Below are 12,739 nucleotides of genomic sequence, written 5' to 3'. Positions count from 1 at the left end.
ACGTCCGTGTCAAGTAGACCGAAATGATTCTGTGTCTACTACTATTACTCCACACATCGACCGCTATCTAGCATGCATCTAGAGTATTAAGTTCATAAGAACGGAGTAGCGCATTAAGCAAGATGACATGATTTAGAGGAATAAACTCAAGCAATATGATACAAACCCCATCTTTTTATCCTCGATGGCAACAATACAATACGTGCCTTGCTGCCCCTACTGTCACTGGGAAAGGACATCGCAAGATTGAACCCAAAGCTAAGCACTTCTCCCATTGCAAGAAAGATCAATCTAGTAGGCCAAACTAAACCGATAATTCGAAGAGACTTGAAAAGATATCAAATCATGCATATAAGAATTCAGAGAATAACCAAATAATATTCATAGATAATCTTGTTCATAAATCCACAATTCATCGGATCTCGGCAAACACACCGCAAAAGAGTATTACATCAAATAGATCTCCAAGAACATCGAGGAGAACTTTGTATTGAGAATCAAAGAGAGAGAAGAAGCCATCTAGCTAATAACTATTTGACCCGAAGGTCCATGGTAAACTACTCACGCTTCATCGGAGAGGCAATGGTGTTGATGTAGAAGCCCTCCGTGATCGATTCCCCCTCCGGCAGATCGCTGGAAAAGGCCCCAAGATGGGATCTCACGGGTACAGAAGGTTGCGGCGGTGGAAAAGTGGTTTCGTGGGTCTCCCTGATGTTTCTAGGGTATAAGAGTATATATATAGGCGAAAGAAGTACGTCGGTGGAGCTACGAGGGGCCCACGAGGGTGGGGGCGCGCCTACCCCCTGGGCGCGCCCTCCTGCCTCGTGGCTTCCTCATGGAGTTCCAGACTTCGACTCCAAGTCTTCTGGATTGCTTTCGGTCCAAGAAAGATCATCGTGAAGGTTTCATTTCGTTTGGACTCCGTTTGGTATTCCTTTTCTGGAAAACTCTAAAATAGGCAAACAAACAGAAACTGGCACTAGGCCTCCGGTTAATAGGGTAGTCCCAAAAATAATATAAAAGAGCATATTAAATCCCATTAAACATCTAAAACAGATAATATAATAGCATGGAACAATCAAAAATTATAGATACGTTGGAGACGTATCACAGGTGGAAGCATTGGGGCATGCTGGTCGTACACTATGGTTCTCCTTCCTGGCCTTGTCGGTGGCAGCCCACCATGCTTGGATCTCTACCGAGCACTCCTTAGCAGCGCGTGCGGCCTCTTCTTTCTTGCGGTGGATGGACTCTCTTTGGTTAAGTGCTTTCTACCTTTTTTGCAGCTTCTGTGCGGCTTTGGCCACCACTTGCTCCACCACCCGTTCGGCCATGGCACCTTCAAAATCCTCCCGCGTAGATGTGCGGCCGCGAGTGGCGATGAACTAGGTGCGGCGGGATGCCATTGCTTTCTTACCAGTTAGTGTGCGACGCGGTGGCATGAACGACACTTGGAGAGAGCTCTAGGGCAGAGTGGTCGGACACCCGTACAGTGCGGTGGTTTTTCCGAGATAAAAAGGACAAACGACGAAGGAAATTTGGATTCCCCTACAATCTTGGTCATTTATTATCGCACACGGATCATCTCCATTGCCTCTGGCAACCTTGTGCGCTCACCCTATTATGGGTTGCGTTCTGATTGGCCAGAACCACAACCATGCAGATCGCGCGTGTGGACCTGATCACCTACAAGTATAGGGGATTGTTTCTAGCCCTTTTCCATAAATAAGAGTGTCCAACCCAACAAGGAGCTAAAGGTAGAACAAATATTCCCTCAAGTTCTATCGAACACCGATACAACTCTACGCACGCTTAGCGTTTGCTTTACCTAGAACAAGAATAAAACTAGAAGTACTTTGTAGGTGTGGTAGGATAGGTTTGCAAGATAATAAAGAACGTGAAAATAATAGTTAGGTGCTGTAAAGAAACGATTAACTTAGTATAACGAGTGTGGCTTAGTAGTGGTATGATTTGCGGAATTGTCCCTTAGCAATTGACTGCGTTACTAGACCAATAACAAGTTTTTATGTGGGAGAGGCCACCGCTAGCATGTCATCCCTTACTTGGAACTCTATGGACTTATGATTGGAACTATTAGCAAGCATCCACAACTAATAACGCTCATTAAGGTAAAACCCAATCATAGCATTAAGATATATATTGGTCCCCCTTCAATCCCTATGCATCAATTTCTATGGTAGGAAGAAGTTTCTGTCACCCTTGCCCTCCAATACATAGTCCTATCAACATACAACTAACCCTATGGTGTGATCCACACACGCACTCATATGATGGGCACCAAAGGACAACAACATAACCATAAGAAAATTAAACCAATCATAGAATTCACCAATTACCGATAGGACAAAAAAAATCTAATCAAGCATCATAGGATGACAACATATCATTGGATAATAATATGAAGCATGAAGCACCATGTTCAAGTAGAGGGTACAACGGGTTGCGGGAGAGTGGACCACTGTAGATAGATGGGGGAAGGTGATGAAGATGTTGGTGAAGATGACGGAGTTGTTAGAGTAGATCACCATCACACGATGATTGCCCCGACGGTGTTTCGGCGCCATCGGGAGAGAGGGGGGAGAGGCCCCTTCCTTCTTCTTCTTCCTTGGCCTCCCCCTAGATGGGAGGAGAGTTCCCCCTCTGGTACATGGCCTCCATGGCAGCGGAGGGGCAGGAGCACCTCCTAGACTGCATCTATCTCTTTGTTCTCTTCTGTTTTGCGTTCCTGTTTTCTGGCCGAAAATCTTTTCTTAAATATCCGGAGATCCGTAACTTTGATTGCATTGAGATTTTAACATGATTTTTTTTCGGATATAAGCTTCCTTGCGCCCGAAGTAGAGAACAACCGCCTTACAAGGTGACCACAACCCACCACCATGCGCCTGGGCCCTAGGGCGCGCCCTGGTGTACTGTGGGTGATGTGGGCCTCCTTTTGCGTTGATTCCACCTCCCAAAAATCACATATATTCCAAAATAATTCTCCGTAAATTTTTATTGCATTTGGACTTTGTTTGATATGGATATTCTGTGAAACAAAAGACATGCAACAAACAGGAACTGGCACTGGGCACTCTATCAATATGTTAGTCAAATAAATCATATAAATTGTTGTGAAAAGTATGTGAAAGTTGTATAATATTAGCATGAAACAATAAAAAATTATAGATACGACGGAGACATATCAGTATCACCAAGCTTAATTCCTGCTCGTCCTCGAGTAGGTAAATGATGAAAAAGATAATTGATGTGGAATGCTACCTAGCATAATCTTGATCATACATCTAATCATGGCATGTGTCGGTGTAAAAAAGTAGGGGCCTTTCATACCCCTTTACTTGTGCACGGGCAGTTGTAGCCACACCTGCGGCCACGCTTGGCGGGGTAGAGGAAGCGGAGAACAAGACTACCAGAGCAGCGCTCAAGCCAGAGGCGCGAAGAGTGAAGGGGCAAGGTGGGTTTCCCCCGGCAAGAGCCTTGCCGGGGACGACCTATGCTACCCCGGCAAGAGCCTTGCCGGGGCAACTTATATAACACCAGCAAGACCGCCACCCTTGAGCATGAGAGTTCCGACACCATCGACAACATTGGAACCAAGGCTCGGGAGGCGCCTGCATGGTGGCATGTAGATCTTTGTGAAGACTGAAGGCTTGCAAGAGTAGATATGAGAACCAGAAGACGAAGGCCCCCGGCAAGACCCTTGTCGGGGACACCCACGAAACCCTGGCAAGATCCTTGCCGGGGACCCGGCAAGACCCTCTCCGAGGACATCTGCGGGGCAACAACCAGGCCCGCACTGACCAAGGTTTCGCTGCCCCACGGCCATTCCGACACAGCAGCCAGACTGCCAACTAGGCATGCACCTACGTGGCAGCATGCAGCTCCTAGGCCAACCAGGCAAGCACCTGCGTGGTGGCATGCAGATCTTCGCGAAGACCCTACCACCGCACTAGCGCAGCAGCTAGCCAGCCAGCGTGGCGCTGTAGGCCTCATCAGCTTGGACGCGCGTCGAAGCAAGGCGAGGCGGCGACAGACGAGACGAGCTTCCTTGCCATCGCCGATAAAGCAAGAGGACACATAGGCGGCACATTAAATGTGTTTGTACTATGATGTCAGGAGATAAACTTGTACACTGTAGACACTTTCCACCTCCTGTGTGCCGCTGTGGCAGCCCCTTTGACATATAAAAGGAGGCCCAAGGCGTACTGAGGAAGGATTCGGACTTTTTGGGCTAGGCATGCACCGCAGCTAGTTCAAGAGCTCAAGAACACCCAAATATACACCGAAGCAGGACTAGGGTATTATGTATCGCTTGCGGCCCGAACCTGGATAAAATTCCCCCGCGTAGATCTTCTAAACCCGCTCTTTGCACAGCCCCGCGCCTCGCCAACCGTAGTAGGGATTCTCTATGATCCCATAGGTGTCGTTTCCCCGACATAGTAGGGATTCCCTGTGATCCCATAGGTGTCGTTTCCCTGACATCTTTGGCGCGCCAGGTAGGGGGCCGCAAGCTGTGAAAATCCAGTTTTGGAGTTAACTCATCAACTCCTTCGTCGCGATGGCTCGAGAGAAGAGGGCGACGTCGATCAGCCACGCTCTCGTGCCATCGGCTAGGCGAAGCGGTGCTGTCCGCAGCCACGACAACCATCCGCATAGCAAAGAAAAAGCTAAGTCATGCAGAACCTTGAGCAAATTCCTTTTTAATATAAGGTTATTTTCGTCAGAAAATCTTGCCCCTTGTATGGAAAACCTATACGCGATGGAACCCTTCCGCTATTGACAACGCCCTTGTTCTGTTTCGAGTCCGCTCAACAGTTCAGGTGGCTGCGCTGAGAATGGCAGGGTGGCTTGCCCGGCAATAAGCGCCCCCTTGGCTGGCTGCTAAGGACCCGTTCTTCAAAGCGCATGGGTTTACGCGCCAGCAAACCTATCCAACTAGGCATAGGGTGTGTACATACAAGGAAAGATTGAACAGGAAGATAGCATGCATCATTTCAAAGTACTGCAGAGTTATATTACATCAATAGTTGTTGCGGTTCTAACTTAAGATAAATTGTCTTGGGCATGAACCCGCAGCGGCAAGGAGAAGCGGGGTGGCTAGTCCCGGCGCTGGCCCTCCACCCTCTTGACTCCGTTGACGCAGCTGATGATGGGCTTGATACGCTCCTCGAGCGCTGTGAGGTCCGCACCCTCCAACAAGCTCTCCAGTGTGTGGGCGAAGTTGACGCTAGGTTCCAGAACGCCACCTTGGTGAGCACCTTGGTCAGAGTGCCTCGGCAGAGCCTCTGGGACTCGTTGGCCAGATAGGTTGCTCGCTTGGAGCGGAGCTGCTCCAGGGCGTCAAGGACGCCCTTGAAGAACAAGGTCAGCCTGGCATTGGGGCTCACGTTCGGCTCCTGGAAGTACCAGACATGCGGCATGCCCATGACGGCAAGCTTCGCGGTGATCCTCTCGGCGACGTCGACGAGGTGGCTGATCCAGAGGTTCACGCTCTTCACGTAATCCTTGTGCTCGGTGGCGTCATTGCTCCGCAACCGCTTCTCGTCCTCTAGGGCCTTGTTCAGGGTCTCCTCATGAGCCCCGGCCTTCGAAAGCTTCCCCTCCAAGCCGTCCAGTTTTAGCTTCAGGTCGTTGATGGAGTTGTTGGCCTCGGAGAGCAGCTTGGCCTTGTCAGAGATGGCAACCTGCGCCTCCGCCAGAGTGCGGTTGGCCGTGTCACTCTCCACCGTCAGCTCCGAGGCCTTCTTCTCAGCTCCTCCCGCTCTAGCTCCAGCTCCTTCACCTTGCCGACGTGGTCCAGGGTCAAAGCATCGAGCGTGTCATTATGCTTCTGCTCCAGCTCCTGGGTCCGCTGCGTGACGATCTTCCCGATTTCCCCGTCCTTGCCGCGGAGTGTGGCGGCAAGCACCTGCTCACGAGCGATGAGGTCTTCCTCCTGGCTGTTCAGCAGAGCCTGCTGCTGCTGCTGGGCAGCCTCGTCCTTGGCGGCCTGCTCCTTCGCCACCTCCTCGGCCTTCTAGATATCGGCCTGCTTCAGGATGAGCTCTCGTTTCCGCTCATCCAGCTCACCCTGGGCAGCCCTCAGTTCATCCCGGGCCTTGCCGAACCAGACCTGCATATGAGCGACGCGCGCCTAAAAATCTGCCTGTGCCTTGTCCACCGCCGCCATCCTGGATTTCACTTTTTCTTGGCGGGCACGGTGGAGCGCTTGGAGCTTCTGGAAGTTGGCGCTCATGGCTCGGAGGAGCTGCTCTTCTTGGGGACCGCCGCTGCTGGCGCTCGATTGATCGACAACCTGGAGACTAGCAATGGCGAGCGCCTCATCATCGAAGACCTCCCCCTCGACAGGCGCTCTGGACTCTGCTGTTCCTGGGAGGCGGACGGACAAGTCGTCGCCCACCTTCAGGTACTTACCCGGCGCGGGTGCTACAGAGGAGGAGGGTTGGTCGTTGGCCACCTCCTCCTCAGCGGGCTTCTTGGCAGCCTCTTCGGCAGCAGCCTTGGCGGCCTCCTCAGTAGCGGCCTTGTCGGCCTCCTCGGCAGCGGCCTTGCCGGCCTCCCCGTCGGGCCCCTTGCCGGCCCCCTCGGTGGCGGACTTGGTGGCTTCTCCAGCCGCGATCCTGGCGGCCTCGGCCTCGGCGTCCTTGGCAACCTCCTCGATGACGGTGTCGATGTCCTCCTGGTCCGTCGAGGGAGGATCTGGAAGCCCGAAGAGGAGGATGAAATAAGGCCAAAGTTGAGGCTCAGAGCGAGGAAAAGAGAGACCATCGCAAGGCAAAGATGACCGGAGATGAAAGGCAGGCAGCTTACCCGTGCCGTGCCGCGGAGAAGTGTTTCCCTTCCCACCCACGTCCATTGGCGGGACAGAACCACCGGCGCCCGTGCTTGTCCCCTCCTCCTCCTCCATGCGCATGGGGTTGGCGATGTTCGCCCTTGCCGGGGACGCTCCTCCGGGCGGCGCGGTCGATGGGGGCGGCATGTCGGGGGCGGTCCTCGGCGCCTCCTCCTGCTGCCGCTCTCCTCCTGCAAAACCCGGCAAGGTCAGCACCAAAAATCCCCGCCCCGAGACCCGCCAATGAGGAGTGAGTAATGAACTTACGCTGGGGGCTGAAGCGGGGGCTGCGTCGAGGGCTGGGGTCCGGGCTGATCTCCACCACCGTCGGCGTGCGCGGAGTGCTCGCCGAAGGCTTGTCGCCCGTCGAAGCCTTGGCCCTCTTCGCCGCCCTCTGGGCTTGCATCTCCGTGTCCCTGCAAAGATGAAATCATGTCAGGGGAGATAGCACAGGCTAAGGGTCAGAAGTGATGAAGGGCGAGGTGCTTACTCCTCCTCCTCTGGCCTCCTCTTCCTCTTCGGGCTGAAGGACCCGAGGTCGAAATCGGCCTCTAGGTCGCTGTCCAAAGGGGAAGGAGAAGGGGATGGGGTCCTGTGCCGCTTGCACGAGGAAGAGGCGGCGGCCGCTGCCTTCTTCGCTGCCGCAACCCTCGTCTGGTGCCCGGGCTGTGCCTGGGCCTGTTGTCGCTGCGTGGTCCTGCCGGGCCGGACCGGCTCGCCGGAGCTAGCCTGCCACAGGACGCGTTTTCTCCCCGAGGCCGGGGGGTCATCCGCCTCGGTATCCTCTTCGGCCGACTCCTCGGCCGCGTCTTCGACAAGGGGGGCCCCGGCGCTGATAACCCACAAGTATAGGGGATCGCAACAGTTTTCGAGGGTAGAGTATTCAACCCAAATTTATTGATTCGACACAAGGGGAGCCAAAGAATATTCTCAAGTATTAGCAGTTGAGTTGTCAATTCAACCACACCAGGATAACTTAATATCTACAGCAAAGTATTTAGTAGCAAAGTAGTATGGAAGTAACGGTAACGGTAGCAAAAGTAATATTTTTGGGTTTTGTAGTGATTGTAACAGTAGCAACGGAAAAGTAAATAAGCAAAGAACAATATGTGAAAAGCTCGTAGGCATTGGATCAGTGATGAAGAATTATGCCGGATGCGGTTCATCATGTAACAGTCATAACATAGGGTGACACAGAACTAGCTCCAATTCATCAATGTAATGTAGGCATGTATTCCGAATATAGTCATCCATGCTTATAGAAAAGAACTTGCATGACATCTTTTGTCCTACCCTCCCGTGGCAGCGGGGTCCTAATGGAAACTAAGGGATATTAAGGCCTCCTTTTAATAGAGTACCGGACCAAAGCATTAACACATAGTGAATACATGAACTCCTCAAACTACGGTCATCACCGGGAGTGGTCCCGATTATTGTCACTTCGGGGTTGCCGGATCATAACACATAGTAGGTGACTATAGACTTGCAAGATAGGATCAAGAACTCACATATGTTCATGAAAACATAATAGGTTCAGATCTGAAATCATGGCACTCGGGCCCTAGTGACAAGCATTAAGCATAGCAAAGTCATAGCAACATCAATCTCAGAACATAGTGAATACTAGGGATCAAACCCTAACAAAACTAACTCGATTACATGATAAATCTCATCCAACCCATCACCGTCCAGCAAGCCTACGATGGAATTACTCACGCACGGCGGTGAGCATCATGAAATTGGTGATGGAGGATGGTTTATGATGATGACGGTGACGGATTCCCCTCTCCGGAGCCCCGAACGGACTCCAGATCAGCCCTCCCGAGAGAGTTTAGGGCTTGGCAGTGGCTCCATATCGTAAAACGCGATGAATCTTTCTCTCTGATTTTTTTCTCCCCGGACACGAATATATGGAGTTGGAGTTGAGGTCGGTGGAGCTCCAGGGGGCCCACGAGGCAGGGGGCGCGCCCAGGGGGCAGGCGCGCCCCCCACCCTCGTGGACAGGGTGTGGGCCCCCTGGCCTTGATTCTTTCGCCAATATTTTTTATTATTTCCAAAAATAATCTCCGTGGAGTTTCAGGTCATTCCGAGAACTTTTGTTTCTGCACATAAATAACACCATGGCAATTCTGATGAAAACAGCGTCAGTCCGGGTTAGTTCCATTCAAATCATGCAAGTTAGAGTCCAAAACAAGGGTAAAAGTGTTTGGAAAAGTAGATACGACGGAGACGTATCAGGCGCCGGCGCCGCTGGCTTCCCTAGTAGACCTCGCCCATTCTGCGAGCTCTTTCTCCTCTGCGGTCGTGTCGGCCTCGTCCTCCATGGTGCCACAGCTGCCGCCCTCCTTGGCGAGCCCTTCCTCTTCCGCCCTGGTGGAGATATACGCCCGATCTACCTCGGTGGTTCGTTGGATGAGCCGTGGCTCGTCGCGGACGTACCTCTCCGACAGGTTGTCGAAGAATGCTTCCACCCGCTCCGCCTCCGGCTCGGCCCAGGCTGGATCAAGACCATGCACGTTGAAGTCCGGCATCATGGCGATGATGTCAGTCTGGCGAGAGTTGTTGCTCAATGGGACCACTCCCGCTGGCAACCGAAATAGGGACCTATCAGCCTTGACGGCCTTGCCGGTCCTCTTGACTCCGCCGGCCTCATCCACCTTGAGCTGGAAGAGCCTCTAACAAAAATGGGCATGCTCCAGCACCGTGAAGTTGTGCTTCAGGCCGGGACGGAGCCTCATGATGTCGGCCACATTCCTGAAATCCCAGGCTGGCCTCCCCTTGTTGTGCAGCGGGGCGATCCGGCAACGGATGAAGTCAGCCCCGATCATCTCGAGGGTGAGCCCGACCGAGGTGAGGCGATGGATCCTGGTGATGGCGACCATGAGCTTCTTGTCGTTGGCGTCGACATCGCCTCAGTCTTTCCTACGGACCGGTGGCGCCCGACGGACCCGGCAGAACTCCGGCGGATCTTCTTCCACGATCCAGCACCACCGGCCCCGCCACTCTTCCCACCTCTCCTTCTGGGCACCCTCTAGGTACGTGCCCCTCTCATGGGTCCTCAGGATCCAGGTGATGCAGCCAGAGATGGTGCCCCTTGGCTGGATGTGAGCATAGAAGTAATGCCGGAAGAGCGCCGTGCTGCGGAGCACTCCGACAAAGCGCTCGGAGAGATGGGCGAACAAGGCCATGCATGCCACGGCATTCGGCGTAAGGTCCAGAAGATAGAAGCCGTAGGTGTGCATGACGTCGTTGAAGAAATCAGAGAAAGGGGGGCAGAGCCCGCAGGAGAAGTAATCGACAAAGAAAGGGTAGCGATTCGGACTGGCTTTGGCGAAGTCAGATGGAATGATGTGCATGGCGGGATGCCTCCTCGTCTCCCTCCCCATAAGGGCCTGAACTCCTCCTTGAGGATGAGCACGTCGATCGATGAGGTGAAGAGGGCGAACTGCGCCCGCAGCTCCACCAGGTTGACCCCCAGCGTCTCCTTCCCCCCGTCGTCCTTGGCTGCTCCCTTGTCCTTGCTCATCTTGGGCGCCTTGGCGGTTGTGAAGGGATGAGGGATTGAAGGCAATGGGGGCGCGGTGGCGGCGAGCGAGGGTGAGGAGCTTCGACTTGCGATTGGAGAAGAAGAGGGCAACGACGTTTCCAAGATTGGAAAAGGCACGAAGAGTAAATGAGCAGTGCCCCTGCAAAATGCGGGCCGCCTCTTTACTATTCACCACGACGTGACGCAAGCGTGTAGCAACCGCCCCACGCACGACCCCCATGTCACACACTCAATGCGCATCGTGGGGAAGCGCAACTGGCGAAGGTATTACCATAGTCAAGACTCTGCCACGCATGCCCGCGCACCATTCTGGGCGTGGCCCAACAACGCTCCGCGCTTATGTGTGGCCCAGTCCCGGGGGCTCCTGTCGATGTACAAAAGTAGGGGCCTTCCGTACCCCTTTACTTGTGCACGGGCATTTGTAGCCACACCTGCGGCCACGCTTGGCGGGGCAGAGGAAGCGGAGAACAAGACTACCAGAGCAGCGCTCAAGCCAGAGGCGTGAAGAGTGAAGGGGCAAGGTGGGTTTCCCCCGACAAGAGCCTTGCCGGGGACGACCTACGCTACCTCGGCAAGAGCCTTGCCGGGACAACTTATCCAACACCAGCAAGACCGCCACCCTTGAGCATGAGAGTTCCGACACCATCGACAACATTTGAACCAAGGCTCGGGAGGCGTCTGCATGGTGGCATGCAGATCTTTGTGAAGACTAAAGGCCTGCAAGACTAGATGAGAACCAAAAGATGAAGCCCCCCGGCAAGACCCTTGCCGGGGACACCCACGAGACCTCGGCAAGATCCTTGCTGGGGACATCTGCGGGGCCACAACCAGGCCTGCACTGACCAAGGTTTTGCTGCCCCATGGTCGTTCCGACGCAGCAGCCAGCCAACTAGGCACGCAGCTACGTGGCAGTATGCAGCTCCTAGGCCAACCAGGCAAGCACCTGCGTGGTGGCATGCAGATCTTCGCGAAGGCCCTGCCACCGCACCAGCGCAGCAGCTAGCCAGCCAGCATGGCGCTGCATGCCTCGTCACCTTGGGCGCGCGTCGAAGCAAGGCGAGGTGGCGACAGATGAGACGAGCTTCCTTGCCGTCTCCGATAAAGCAAGAGGACACATAGGCGGTGCATTAAATGCATTTGACCTATGATGTCAGGAGATAAACTTGTACACTCTAGACACTTTCCACCTCCTGTGTGCCGCTGTGGCAGCCCCTTTGACATATAGAAGGAGGCCCAAGGCGTACTAAGGAAGGATTCAGACTTTTTGGGCTAGGCATGCACCGCAGCTAGTTCAAGAGCTCAAGAACACCCAAATATACACCGAAGCAGGACTAGGGTATTACGCATCGCTTGCGGCCCGAACCTGGATAAAATTCCCCCGCGTTGATCTTCTATACCCACTCTTTGCACAGCCCCGCGCCCCGCCAACCGTAGGAGGGATTCCCTGTGATCCCATAGGTGTCGTTTCCCCAACATAGTAGGGATTCCCTGTGATCCAATTGGTGTCGTTTCCCCGACAACATGAATATTAAGACACGAGTGATTCATATCAATAGTCTATAATTTGACATAAAGACATCAATACTCAGGCATCCCAACAAACAATCATGTCTTTCAAAATATCAATGCTAAAGAACGCTATCCCTAGAAAATCATATAGTCTTGTCATGCTCCATTTTCTTAACACAAAGTATTTATCATGCACAACCCCGATGACAAGCTGAGCAATTGGTTCATACTTTTCAACGCTCTTCAGCTTTTCAACCCCCACAAAATACATGAGCGCAAGACATGGATTTAGCACTATGGGTGGAATAGAATACGGTGGTAGAGATTAATTTGGAGAAAACGAAAAAGTAAGAAAGTCTCATATCAGCGCGGCTAATCAACAGGCTATGGAGATGCCCATCAATTGATATCAATCCGAGGAGTAGGGATTGCCATGCAATGGATGCACTAAGAGCTATAAGTGTATTAAAGCTCAAACTGAAAACTAAGTGGGTGTACATCTAACTCTATAATGAAATATTCCCACTAGTATATGAAAGTGACTACTACATAGGAGACTCTCTACATGAAAAACATGGTGCTACTTTGAAGCACAAGTGTGGAATTGGCATGCCCCTTCTTGCTTTTCTCTCATTTTTTTTCTTCTTTTTTTCTTTTTAGGGATCTTTTTGGCCTCACTTTTTTTTCTTTTTTCTTCTTTTTGTCCGGAGTCTCATCCCGAATTGTGGGGGAATCATAGTCTCCATTATCCTTTCCTCACTAGGACATGCTCTAATAATGGGTAATGATGATCATCACACTTGTGTTTACTTACAACTCAATATTGCGACTCG

This window comes from Aegilops tauschii, chromosome 3 (genome assembly GCF_002575655.3).
Source record: "Aegilops tauschii subsp. strangulata cultivar AL8/78 chromosome 3, Aet v6.0, whole genome shotgun sequence".
NCBI lineage: Eukaryota > Viridiplantae > Streptophyta > Magnoliopsida > Poales > Poaceae > Aegilops > Aegilops tauschii.
Note: the sequence above shows the minus strand (reverse complement) of the source record.